The sequence below is a fragment of the Castor canadensis genome, chromosome 3 (genome assembly GCF_047511655.1).
Source record: "Castor canadensis chromosome 3, mCasCan1.hap1v2, whole genome shotgun sequence".
In the NCBI taxonomy this organism is placed as follows: domain Eukaryota; kingdom Metazoa; phylum Chordata; class Mammalia; order Rodentia; family Castoridae; genus Castor; species Castor canadensis.
The window spans coordinates 76,350,991-76,365,546 of record NC_133388.1 but is presented as its reverse complement, the minus strand read 5'-3'; positions in this window follow the sequence as shown (position 1 = coordinate 76,365,546).

Sequence of the window (14,556 nt, the reverse complement as noted above, 5' to 3'; positions counted from 1 at the left end):
AATTTTTAGAAATCATTACAGATTTAGCAGCGATAATTTAAAGAAAACAGCACAGAAACCTTAATTTTATCCTCTCTACCAAAAATGAAAATTTTCTTTTCTTTTTTTCATTTTCTACGCATAGGAGTTAGATGCAGTTATAACTACATACTAAGTAAAATTTTTATACCTCAATTCTCTGGGTTTTGTTTGTTCTCACAATATTCTAATTTAAATATCTTGCACATGAGCAAAATATTCTGAATGAGTATGTTGTGGGCAATATATTGAATATATATTATTATTTATTTAACCTCCTATTAGTATATGCAATAACAAAATAAGAACTCATTTTTTCTTATATTAGTGACTATTTCCATACGATAAAATAAGATCAAAGTATACAAAAGTTTTAGGCACATGATATACATGAAAGTTTTGTTTTCAGTCTGAACATGGTGGCTCAGCTGTAATCCTAGCTACTCAGAAGGTCTAGATAGGGAGGATTGCAGTTTGAGGCCAACCCTTGCAAAAAGTTTATGAGGCCCCCATCTCAACCAATAAGCAGCTGGGAGTGATGGTGCATGCTGTCATCCCAGCTGTGGAGGATCATAGTTCAGGCTGGCCGAGGCATAGACAATGAGATCCTATTTGAAAAATAACAAAAGCAAAAAGGACTGAGGGCATGGTTCAAATGGTAGAGTACCTACTTAATAAGCATTTTGAGTTCCAACCCCAGTCCCACCAGAAATAAATTGTTTTCAAAAGGATTGTATAAATTTAAAGCCCCACTAGCAATGTGCAAGATTTCTCACCTCTCCACACTATCACATTGAATAGTAATCTTATTTAATCATCTACTTTGATAGTTAAAATGATGAATAGATCTCTGATTACTAATGATCATTAACATTTTCCTTTTACTCTTTCAAGTGATTATTTTCTTAATTAATTCTTTGTTTTGTCTTCATGTATTATCTCTGGAGTCATTCTCTAATTGTGTTTTCAATGCATGTAGCAGTACAATATTCTGATTAATATTTAGCTAGTGTAATTTTATAATATGCTTCAACTTATATAGAGAAATATTTATTTATATAGAAAACGACATCATCAGCAAATGGGACTATTAACATGACATGAGAAATCAACTTTAATCCCAAGCCTTGCCTTCAAGTATACCCACTTAAAATCATTTAGTAGAATGAACTATAACCTGCCATTTGGGTGAAATTGTAGACATATGCTACTGACATCTCTGGCAACCCTTAATGAATAAAAAGTCCTGTGACTTATAGCAATAAAAATAAATAATTAGTATTTGTAAATCCATGTAATAGTCAAAATTTTGAATTCTCATTTAAAGCCAAAGTTCTCTGTTCCGGCTCTGACCTGCTTCAGGTTGGAAGCTTACAAAAGGAAAGGGATAGAGTGCAACGTGCTCTCCATTAAGGTTTTTGTTGAGCTATGCATGACAAATGAAGATATTTGGAAGGGATTTCATATCTGACATTTATTAACTCTGCGACCTTTGAAAAATACTTAGGCATATTAGATTTTTGTCTGAGTTAAGTGAGTTAAAATATATAAAGATAAAGCACTTTGAAGAGTACCTGAAACATAATAAGCATTACCTATGGACCACTGATTGCCCAAGCTTTTCCACTGTAGAAATCATATCTCACCGTTAGCAAGCCATGGTCCTTCTCCCCTTCACAAGGGCAACTGACCACAGGTAGGAGGGAGAGAAATCTTAGGAAACATCTGCAAGATAAAGCAGTTTGATGCTACTTTCTTCTGTCCATGTTGGATGTTTAGAGCTGGATTTTGCTTGCATAAGTTCATGTGGGAAATGTACAGCAAAAATCACTTTAAAAGTTCTCAGTTTTTCTAATTCTTCGCTTAATCTCTTGTATGATAAGGTACATGGTCAGGCAAAGGTCATAATTTTGAACTCTTCTTCTACTCCTGTTTATAACATCTAGTACCTCAATTGGAATACAGGAATTGAAGTCCCTATTTTCTTGGGCCACAGAAAAACATCAGGTAAAAAAAAGTCAAAATTTTATTATAAAAATGATAAATTATACATAATATTGCCTCTATGTTTTTGAAATATTTAATAAATATTGTAGTTTATCCAATATTTATTATGTACCTTCTGTTTTCTTTTCATCTTTTCTTTTCAGGGCTTAATAAGTGCTAGGCAACTTCCGTACTTAAGCCCACTATTAATAACCAAAAATACTGCTTTTCTGAAGCAGCACAAGAATAGTACCAATTTATCAAACTATTGGTGCCTTACAATGTAGAAAGCTGCTATAGTTTGGGTCTTAAGTGCTCCTCAAAAGCCCACATGATAAAAGCTTGCTCCCCAGAGTGGCATGTTTGGGAGTTGGCAGAGCCTTTAGAAGGTGGGTCCTCATGAGAAGTTTTCAGGCCATTGTGTGATAGTCATATTTTTCTCATCTATGGCATAAACAAGGGAGAAAGATTTAGTTTTTGTTGATGGCTTCAGATGTTTGGTTAAGTCGATTCTGGATTCCTGGTAAAGCAGAATATCATGGTATCCAGGAAGCAGAGAGAGAGAGAGAGACAGACAGACAGAAATCAGGGACAGGATACCCTCCATCTTGTGTCCTACTTCCTCTGATGAGGTGCCATGTCCCAAAATAGATTCAGTAGTTGTGGACAAAGTGTCCACTGTGTGAGCTGTGTGGATATTTCATATTAGAACTTTAATAAGTCTTGAAGACGGTTGTGGGATCCTAATCCCTTCTGCTTTCTTTCTTTTGCTTTCAAGCCATGAGGCGACTGGATTGCCTCATGCTTCTATCATGATGTGCTGCCTCACCACAAACATAAGCAAGCAACAGAGCCAACAGGTCATGAACTAAAACTTCCAAAACTTGAAACAAAATGACTTTTTCTCCTTATAATTTGATTATATCAGGAGTTTTGTTATAAAAATGGAAAGCTGCTGAATACAGAGGCCATTTTTTCTCTAATGAGTACTGTAACTCCAGACTTCCTTTGACAAGGCATTCCTACTTTGTTAAATTATAACAAATACTGTTCAGGTCCACCAGATCCAAAAGATATCAATGCTTCTACTCCACACATAATCTCACAATAATGTCTTTGCATTACTAGGAACAGACAACATAGGCACGCACTTCTCTGAAGTAATCCTGAGGTAGAGATACAGGTGTTATTTGCTGCAACAAAACTGAGTCTCAGACAACCGCTTTGTGGCAGTAGAAAACACACAGGTGTTGTTCAGGATGGCAAGGTTTTGTAGGACTTCCATTGTGTCAATAGCGTTGAGTGGTATGACCAGAGAAACAGCAGAGAGTCAGAACTCACACTAACAATTAAATACCATCTCATGTGTAGCTGTTAGCAGGTACTTGAGAAAAATATGTAAAATAAAATATGTAATCTAGACATTAGTGTTGTGTACATAGATCTTCGATTCTCTTCCTTCCAGTTATTTATGAATGTCACGGAGTTATAAAGAATGTTTATTCATATCTCAACTTCAAACTAAACTAAATCAAGGATTCAAACAAAAGAAATTTTCAGTTCATCATGAACAAATCCTTGCTGGCATATCTTAAACAAAGAAAGTTAATCCTTCATAATCATTAACTACTCATAAAATTAATGAACTAAATTTATCCAACATCATCCCTCACCCTCACAAACCACTTGATGTTCTCTGAAAAAAATGAATCTTTCTCCAGAGTTTTGTGTACTTCCTATAATTTTATTCTAACAGTATCTTGAATAACAAGTTTGTAAAGTGAATTCATACTTATGGAAGTATCAGCCACTCATTTGTCATGCTATTTGTCTTTATTTCTCCTTTGCCATTCCTGGGGAATAGCTAGCTACACAAATTCTAGGCTTACTGCCTACCTCCAGAACAAAATAATATCAAGGACTCAGAGCAAATAATAAAAAATCCATTTCTCAGTTCTTTTCTTTCCATGTTTCTTTCTATCCTTCATTTATTTTTCTCTTTCACCCTCTCTCCTTCCCCCTTCCTTTCCTCCTCTCTTCCTCTCTCTCTCTCTCTCTCTTTCTCTCTCTCTCTCTCTCTTTCTTTCTTCTTTCTGCAGTAGGCTTTGAACTTGGGGCCTGTGCTTGCTAAGCAGCCATGCCCCACCCCTTTTATTCTTCGGCTATTTTTCAGATAGAGTCTCATGCTTTTTTCCCAGACCCTGCCTCACACTGCGATCCTCTTACTTATGCTTCTTAGGTAGCTGTGATTACTGGCCTGAATCATCACAGCCAGCTTGTCTGTTGAGATAGTGTCTGGCTAATTTTTTGCCTGGGCTGGCCTTGAAAAATGGTCCATACAATCTCTGCCTCCAGACTTGGTGGAATTACTGGCATGAAGTACTACACCTGCTCAAGATATCCTGTTTTCAACAATGGAATCCTTTATCTAGTTAGTGTAGAAAACCCACTGGGAAGATGCGAATAATATTTAGGGGGATTGGAAAATAGAACTAAAATTATAACTGTAGTAAAGAAAATGTTTAAGGGTCATGTAATATGGTGAGGTATTAAGTGCTAAAGTCTTTTTAGAAAGGACAATGACAGCAAACTTTTAAATCCACATTGAAAACTAAACAATGATCATGGCATAACTCACAATTTGTAGAATAAATTACTCATTGTAGGAACTAGAATTGTCAACAGAGTGGTGTATGGGAATTCACTTCTAAAAATGAAAATTAATTATTCCAAAATAGGTCTACTTCTACTTATAGTATATCAGCTGTGATACAATTCAAGTTTAAATTTTTTTTCTCTCCATGCAATTTGTTCTATCAATTGATATAATATTTTACCTTTATATAAGAGGCACACTGTTGCTTTTTTTCCTTCAAAATTTTTCTGGTGTATTTTTATGTATTTTTTGCCAGTACTGGAATTTGAACTCAAGACCTTGCACTGGTTGTGCTGGTGCTTGAGTCATACCCACAGTCCTTTTAGCTTGAATTACTGTTTCGAATAGGGTCTTGTGTTTATTTTCAAGCAGGCCTGGGCCCTGATCTTTCTATTCACACTTTGACATACTTGGGATGACAGGCATGTACCACCAGGCCTGACTTTTTGTTGGTTAAGATGGGATATCAAGAACACTTTCCCCTGGATGACTGCAAACACCAGTCTTCCATATATACTCCATTGTATATGTATACTATATTTTCTTGATCCATTCATTATTGTAGGGATTGGAGTTGTTTCCAAAGCTTGGTTATTGTGAATAGTGTTGCAATGAATGTCAATGTATAGGTGTCTCTATTGTATCCTGACTTATATTTCTTTGGATATATGCCCAGGAGTGGTACCACTGGATCATATGGTAGTTCTATCTTTAGCTTTTTGAGGAATCTCCATACTGCATTCCCACCAACAGTGTATAAGGGTTCCTATTTTGCCGCATCCTTGCCACCATGTATTGTTATATTTGTCCTTGAATATGGCCATTCCAACTGGGGTGAGATGAAATCTTAGTGTAGTTTTAATTTGCATCACTTTTATAGCCAGGAAAATTTGAACACTTCTTCGGGTATTTATTGACTATCTCTTCCTTTGAGAATTCCCTATTTAATTTATGTGCCCATTTCTTCATTGGAATGTTGATTCTTTGGGAGTTAATTTTTTTGGGTTCCTTATACATTCTTGATATTAGTACCTTACCAGATGAATAGCTGGCAAAGACTTTTCTTCCATTCTGTATGCTATCTCTTAAGTCTAGTAACTGTTTCCCTTTTTGTGCAGAAGTGCTTTAATTTGATGCAGTCCCATTTGTTCATTCTTTCTCTTAGATGCTAAGACTTTTGAGTTCTGCTTAGGAAGTTGATCCCTATGCCCATATATTCCAGTTACTAGACTAAATCTTGTAAGGCCTTCCAAAGTCTATTTGAAATTACTCTCATACTTTAAAAAAGTACTTTGAAATGTTAAAAAGATCATTTTTTCTTTCTTCAAGAAATTTTTTAAAGCCAGGTGTGAGTGGCTCAGTCTGTAATCCTAGCTACTCAGGAGGCAGAAATCAGGAAGATTGTGGTTCCAAACCAACCTGGGCAAATAGTCGTGAGACCCTATCTCGAAAAAAACTTTTGCAAAAAAGGGCTGGAGAGTGGCTCCAGGTGGAGGCTCTGAGTTCAAGCCCTAGTACTCCAAAACAACAACAACAAAATTTCAGGGACACCCAAGCTAATCATAATTTAAATAAACAGAATATCAATTCAAGTTTACAAAATTTTCAAATAAAAATACAAGTGAATATAAAATAAATTTAAATTCTATCAGAAATCTGAAACATGTAATAATATTTACTTCAGATTAAAGTGTATCACATAAAGGACAAGGTATAACCCTAGAGCTAGAGCACTTCTTACCATGTGCAAGGCCCTGGATTCTATACCCTGCACTACAAAAAAAGTCATGTATCACATACCTAACTATGGTAAAATGATAATTGATATTTCTGTTATGAGCCTGAATGCAAAACTAAATAATGCTTGTATTATCTTCACCTTATTACTCTTTTTTTTTTGTGGTACTGTGGCTTGAAATCAGTGCCTACAACTTGATCTACTCCACAATCCCTTTTTCTGTGGTGGGTTTTTTTCGAGGTAGGGGCTCTTGGACTATTTGCCTGGGCTGGCTTCCAACCATGATCCTCCTGATCTCTGCCTCCTGAGAAGCTAGGATTACAAGTGTGAGCCACTGGTGCCCAGATTTATTACTCTTATTAAGGCAGAAATTAAACTAATAAAATTTTGGAACCCTTCAGACACTCTGAATCAATCCACTAGTAAATAAATTAAAAAGCATATTTTGTCCCTTGAGGTTTCTGATTAACTAAGGCTACATATCAGAGTTTAGCTTTAAAATATCACAACTATGATTTGTACATCCCTTGTTAAGAATAGAACCTTGATCCTTGAGTCACAAATTTTATTTTCTTTCCCATTTATGTTTCTTAAAAATTTTAAACTATTAATTATTCTCATACTAGGCTATATTCGTATATACCTGTTAGATGATACAGAGCTGAATAGAGGACCATCAGACAACAGCAGTGACATTGAATAGGTCTGGAAATAGCCTGAATAGATCACATGACTGGCTCATTGGCCTCTGCCCTCTCTTCATAGCATTGCTGTGGTCTATGCAGTAAAAACAGAAGAATCAATACCTTTCTTCCTCCCTATCCTCCATTTTGTTTCAAATTTGTTGGCTGTAATCTACTTTGTAATGGAAATCAGATAATCAGATGTCTTTAAATGCCATCTTAAATAATTAGATCCATAATGACAGTTTCATGCTCATTCCAAAATTTAAAGTGGTGATCCAAGTTCGTAAGCATTGAGATGGTACCTTTCTCGTCTACAGAGAAGTGTTGTTTCTTGTTAATTTAATAAATAGATGAATTTTAGTATTGTTGAATAATGACATTTAATAAATAGATGAAATTTAGTACTGTTGAATAAACTTACATTGTTGATGCTGCTTGTTAGTAAAACCAGGCAATTTGGTAGACTGTTTCCAGGCAATTTGGTAGAATGTTTTTAGTGAATGACTTCCTAATAGAAACCAATAACCTCAAATTGGTTATTTATTCTTAAGTTGTTTATTTGCCTATGTGTTTGGATACACTAAAAATCCTGATCATGTTTTAGAATGGGAATAAAAATAAAGAAATAGACCTAGAATCTATGTGAGAATAGAGAATGAAAATATTATGAACAGCATTAAACAAAAATGGCCCTATACTGAACTGATGCTCATTTTTAATCAAATTCAGGCTATTCATAAAAGACTCTCAAAGCTGAAACCTATGCCACATGGCAAATATTTGATAAACGTGAGCAGGCAACTGGCCAGCACCACAGATAGACCTGTAAGGGTCCAGCCAAGGATGCACTTGCTCCATGCCAAACAGCTGTAAGGTATATATTAACATCATTATTCCTTGATGACTAATTTAAAACATCTGTCTATTTGAGGCTCGTGTTTCACCAGCTGGAGACTTGTAACAACTACTAACAGTAACTGATACTTGATTGACTTCTGAGGTTAGAACCTTTAGAACCAAATAAAAACTTTTATAGGTGAATGTTAAGATGGAGATGATTAGCATTATTTTGGACATTGTTTTCTTAATGGTTCCTAAAGATAGCACTGACTGACTACAACTTAAGGCTTATTTATTTGTTTGATTTAATGTAATATTTTACTTACCTTAATATAATGACTGACTGCTTTCTGTTGTAAAACCCATTATTGTTGGAAGTAAACACATAAAGAATCTGATGCAAGTAATAATAGATAACTGAATGCAGGTACCTCTTAGAATATGTCTCGAAGATGACCAGATTATCAGGTTATGTTCCATTAATTAATTAATTATATACAACAAATTAATCAGAGGCTGCCAGCTCTGATCACCATTCTGAGGCTACCTCCAAATTCTACAGTTATAAATATTGGAAGGATAAGTGAGGCTGGAATCTATTAGGCCCCCTTTTGTGTAGGGCTCCAATCAGTTCTCTGGCCCTTTGTACCACCAAGAGCATGGATGATCTCCTATTCTCCCCCATTACAATGTTCAGTGTTTAAGGAAATGAAGAGTAAGAAAGAGATTACATAATTCATTTAACAAAGTGAAGTAAGTTTAGTATTTTTCAGCTATATTTAGGTACAGGTAACATATGATTTCATATATGTAGGGTGTACAGTATGACGTGTAGTGTACAGATATGTTTATGTTGTGATATGTTTAAACACACAAGTTGATTATCATGTTTACCATCTGACATAGTTACCATTATGTGTTTGCATGTGGTAAGAGTATTTAGAATTTGTCCTCTTAGCAGTTTTCAACTATATTGTATACGAGTTCTCCAGAAGTTATTCATCTTATGATTGATGCAGTAAACCCTTTAAGTAACATCTTCTCATTTCCCCTACCCTATTCACTACCAACAACCTTTCTCTTCTCTGCTACTATCAGTTTGATGTTTATAGATTCCACATATAAGTAAGAACCTACCGCATTTATATCTTCCTGTTTCTGCCTTATCTTACTGGCAAAAATGTCCTGTAGATTCACCTATGTTGTGACAAAAGGCAGAAGTTACTGCTTTTTTAGAGGCTCAGCTGGGCTCATGTCTAAGATCAGGAGGATTGCAATTCAAGGCTAGTCCAGACAAACAGTTCCAAAATAACCAAATTAAAATGGATTAGAATTGTGACTTGAGCAATAAAGCACCTGCTTTACAGGCACAAAGTCCTAAGTTCAAACCCAGCCCCATCAAAACAAACAAACAAATAGGCTAAGTTGCCAAACAATATTCCATTGTATATTTATACATGACATTTTCCTAATCCAGCCTTCAAAGGGCATTTAGATTCTTAATGTGAACAATACTGCAATGAATATAAAGATGCAGATATATTTGCAAGACAATATTTCAATACCCCAGAAGTGGTATTGAAGGATCAAAGGGTAGTTCTATTTTTAAAACTATTTTAACTGATACATAAAATCATGTGTTCTGGAGAGACACAATTGGCTCACACCTATAATCCTAGCTATTCAGGAGGCAGAAATCAGGAGGATCAAGGCCAGACATGGCAAATAGTCTTTGAGAACCTATCTCAAAAATAACCAATAAAAAAAAGGGCTAGTGGAATGGCTGAACTGGTAGAGCACCTGCCTAGCAAGCATGAAATCCTGAGTACAAACCGCAGTACTGTCAAAAAATAAACCATACGATTTGTACATATCAGAGGGTAACCATATAATGTTTGATGTATGTATACATTTTATAATGTTTAGATGAGGTTAAAAATATTTATGTTCTCAAATATTTATCATTTCTTTATGGCGAAAACTTCCAAAATCCATTCTTCAGCTTTTTGAAATATGCAGTATATTATTATTATTTACAGCCACCTGACAATACCATGGTGTACAAGAGCTTATTGTCCCTATGTATCTGTAACTTACAAAATGTCCCCATCTCTCCCACCCTTACACTCTTCCTATCCTCTGGTAAACACTGTTCTACTCTCAACCTCAGGTAGCTCACCATTTTTAGAATCCACATAGCAGTAGGATTTTGCAGTACTTATTTTTCTTTGTCCAACTTATTTCACTTAGCATAATGACCTCCAATCCACATTGTCACAAATCTCAGGATTTCATTCCCTGCATGGCAGAATAGTGTTCAAGTATGTGTATTTGCCCATTTTCTTTATCCACTGATCAGTTGACAGGCACTTAGATCATTTCTATTTCTTGACTATTGTGACTAGTGCTGCAAAGAACATGGGAGGACAGATGTCTCTTAGATATACTGATTTCATTTCCTTTGGGTATATACCTAGGGGTGGGATAATTGGATAATATGGGAGTTCTATTTCTAATTTCTGAGAAAACTACCAACCAACTTCAATAAAGTCTGTATCAGTATACATTCCCACCAACAGTAGATGAGGTTCTTTTTCTCCACATCTTCACCAACATTTGTTATCTCTTATAATTTAATAAATATCCCAACAGGTGTGAAATGATAGCTTACTGAACACAACAGGTGTTTCACTGACATCATTTGAGGTCAATCATAATGTTTTAAGGAACCATACAATACTATAGATCCCATTCTTAAACTCCCAACAATCAAAGAGTTGCTGCAAGACAGCAGCTGTTTCATAGATGAATGTTTCAAATCATGTTTGCAACAGTGGTTAGCAAATAGTTGGCTTCTTCAAAAATTCATACTCACAAATTCAGTGGACAGCTTTTAAGTTTTAGGTGGGAGACAGAAATATTACTAGGCATAGATGACTGGTAATCTTTTTAAAAATTGTATTATTGTAGAGCTAAGTAGGGGATACACTGTGGCATTTACAAAAGTTCTTACAATATATGAAATATTTCATATTTGAATTCACCCCCTCCATCATTCTCCTTGCCTCCCCTCTATTCCTGGAATAGTATCCACAGGTATCATTTTTCCACTTATAAACATTTGTACACAGTATTTGTACTATATTCACTCTCCCACACCCTCTGCCTTTCCTCCTCCCACTGGTATCAAATCCTCAGGTAGGACCTATTCTGCCCTCTTGTTCTCCAACTTTGTAAAAGAAAAAAAAATATGATTTGCATTTCCTTCCAAGAATGGTCAGCATTTTTTCTTTTTCTTTTTCTTTTTTCTTTTTTTTTTTTTTTGGCCATTTGGACTTCCTCCTTTGAAAAAGTTCTTCTTAGTTCAGTTGCCCACTTCTTTATTGGTTCATTGATTTGGGGGGAATTTAGTGTTTTTTTAGCTCCCTGTGTATTCTGGTTATCAGTTTTTTGTCTGATGTATAGCTAGCAAAGATTTCTTCCCACTCTGTGAATGGTCTTTTCAATTTAGAGACAATTTTGTTTGTTGTGCAGAAGCTTTTTACAGTAATCTTAAAATGTCCAAGGCCACTATAGGAAGGGGGACTAGGAAGTAGTGAAGAGGTCTGGTAGATATGAACCAATGTGGGTTTTAGTACACATGTGCATGGAAGCAATGCTCTCTGTATATCTATCTTTATCTCAAACTAGCAAAAATGCTATGTCTTTCTTATTATCTCTAACAAAATTGGAGAACAGGAGAACGGAACAGGTTCTGCCCAGAAGCTGTGGGGATGGGTGGCCCAAACAATGTATACACACATGAGTAAATGTAAAAATTCTAATAGAAAAAAAATATGAAATTTTTGTTTGTTTAAGATAGCTACCCAGGGGGTTTCCTTATGACATTTTCATGTATATATGTATTCTAACCCAAATTAGTTCATCTCCTCTATTTTTCTTCTTTCTACTTTAGTCCCCCTTGTATGATGGCTTCAACAGGTTTTAAAATTCTACATTTATTCTTGTTTAGAAATTACATAAACTATATTCACCTTCTTAACTTCTTTCTTTTACCCTCCCTCTCTCATAGTGACCCCCTCTTAGTGTGACCTGTTTTTTATAATATTGTTATATTTGTATTAGGGCTATATTGCATATATGAGAGAAAACATGTGGCTTTTGCCTTCTGAACCTGGCTAACTTCACTTAAGATGATGTTCTCCAGTTCCATCAATTTACCTGCAAATGACAAAATTTCATTCTTCTTTGTGTCTGAATAAAAAAAAATTCCGTTGTATGTAAGTACCACATTTTCTTAATCTGTTCATCAGTAGTGGGACATCTTGGCTGATTCCATAGCTTAGCTATTGTGAAAAATGCTGTAAAAAACATTGGTGTGCAGGTGGCTTTGTTGTAACTTGATTTACATTCCTTTGGTACATCCCCAGGAGTGGAGTTGCTGGATCATATGGCAATTCTATTTTTAGTTTCTTGAGGAGATGCCATACTGTTTTCCAGGAAAACTATAAACCATTGAAGAAAGAAATTTAAGAAAATTACAGAGATGGAAAGATCTCCCATGCTTATGGATTGGCAGAATCAATATTGTGAAAATGGCCATATTACCACAAATAATCACATGTTCAATGCAACGCCCATCAAAATTCCAGTGACATTCATCACTGAGATTGAAATACTAACCCTAAAGTTCATTTGGAAGTACAAGAGACCATGAATACCAAAGACAGTATTGAGCAAAAAGCAATGCTAGAGGGATCACAATACCTGAGTTCAAACCACACTACAGAGCCAAAGCAATAAAAACAGCATGGTACTGGCACAAAAACAAATAAGAAGCCCAGAGAAGCAAAATAAAAGACCCAGATATGAATCCATACAGTTACATCCAGCTGAGTTTTCACAAAGATGCCAAAAACAAGTGAAAGAGAAAAATCAGTCTCTTCAACAAATCTTGCTGGGAAAACTGAATATCTACATCCAGAAAACTGAAAGTAGGTTTATGTCTTTCATCCTGTACAAGTATCAACTCAAAGTAGATTAAGGACCTAAATATAAGATCTAAAACTTTCAAGCTAGTGCAGGAAAGAGCAGGGAATACAGTGGAATTAATAAGCATAGGCAATGACTTCTTAAATAGATCTCAAATGGCTCAGCAACTAAGAGAAAGGATTAACAAATGGGACAACATGAAATTGAAAAGCTTCTGCACAACAGGAAAAAAAAAAGTCTCTGAATTGAAGAGGCAGCGCACAGAATGGGAGAAAATATTTGCCCGTTACACATCTGACAAATATAGGGAGTTCAAAAAACTAAACTTCTCAAAAATCAATGACCCAATGAAAAAAATGGGCAAATGAACTGAACAGAGCATTTTCAAAGGAAGAAGTCCAAGTGGTTAAAAATCACATGAAGAAATGCTGAATATCCCCGGCCAAAAGAGAAATGCAAATCAAAGCCATATTAAGATTCCACCTCACTCTTGTTAGAATAGCACCATCAAGAACACATACAACACAGTTATTGGTAAGGATGTGGGGAAAAGGAACCCTCATATACTGTTGGTAGGGATAACTGGTAACCTTAATTCAGGCCCATATTATTTTAGAACTGAGGGAATTACCATAATTCCATTACACACAGTTGAAAAAGAAATCTGAAATTAGACTCATTTGGGAAGACAATCTCTGAGGCAGTACATTCAGTCATAATTCAAGGTCATCTGACCAGTCGGCACATCACAGTCATGGAATGTTCAAACACATGGGTTTTTGGACTGAGAGAATCCCTAAAAGAACTTAAAAGGAGTCTGATAAAATTCCATGGAAAGTTTAAGAAAAAAAACTGTTTAGCAATTCAAAATATATTAATGTAGGCATAAAATGACTGTTCAAATAGGAGGTAGTCTTTATAACATAACTCCAGGAGGATAACTCAGGACTATAGCTCTTAGAGTACTAGTGTGACTTTTAGATAGAATACAGATGAAAACAACAATAAAAAGCTCTAGAACCACCATTATGCCCAGCTTGTTTTTTTGAGATAGGAGTTCCCTAACTTTTGCCCAGTCTGGCGTCAAACCACAGTCTTCATGTCTTTGACCAACAAGTAATAATGTAAGACTTAAAGCCAACTCCTTCTCAGACCAATTCTTCATAAACTTTTTAAAAGCTGTAGGATTTGGGTGGAGTTATATTGAAAATCAAAGCAAATTCACTGATCTCAGTTGTTATTACTAGAAGCAGATTATAAAAACGTTAGCCGGGTTATAATATTAAAGATCATCTTAATTGTTATGAACAGTTGTAATGATAGATGCTTTTTGTAAAACTTTTTCTAACAATTGAGTTCAAAATCTATAACTGACTGCTTTCTATATTTAATATTTCATACTACCATTCTGCAGGCACTGCAACGATGCATGAGTTTGTCAGACTAGAAAACTCAGTAGTGTTTGAAAGGAAAGAGTGAGATAATATAGTAGAAACTCTAGCACAGTAACTGTCTTTTAGTTCTTTGAGCAATTAGCTATAATAAAACTGAAGGTGGACTCTGTAAAATCATTTCTTTGATTGAAAATACACTTAACAGTTCATTTTTATAAAATATCAATTTTACCCATCATCTTGAGA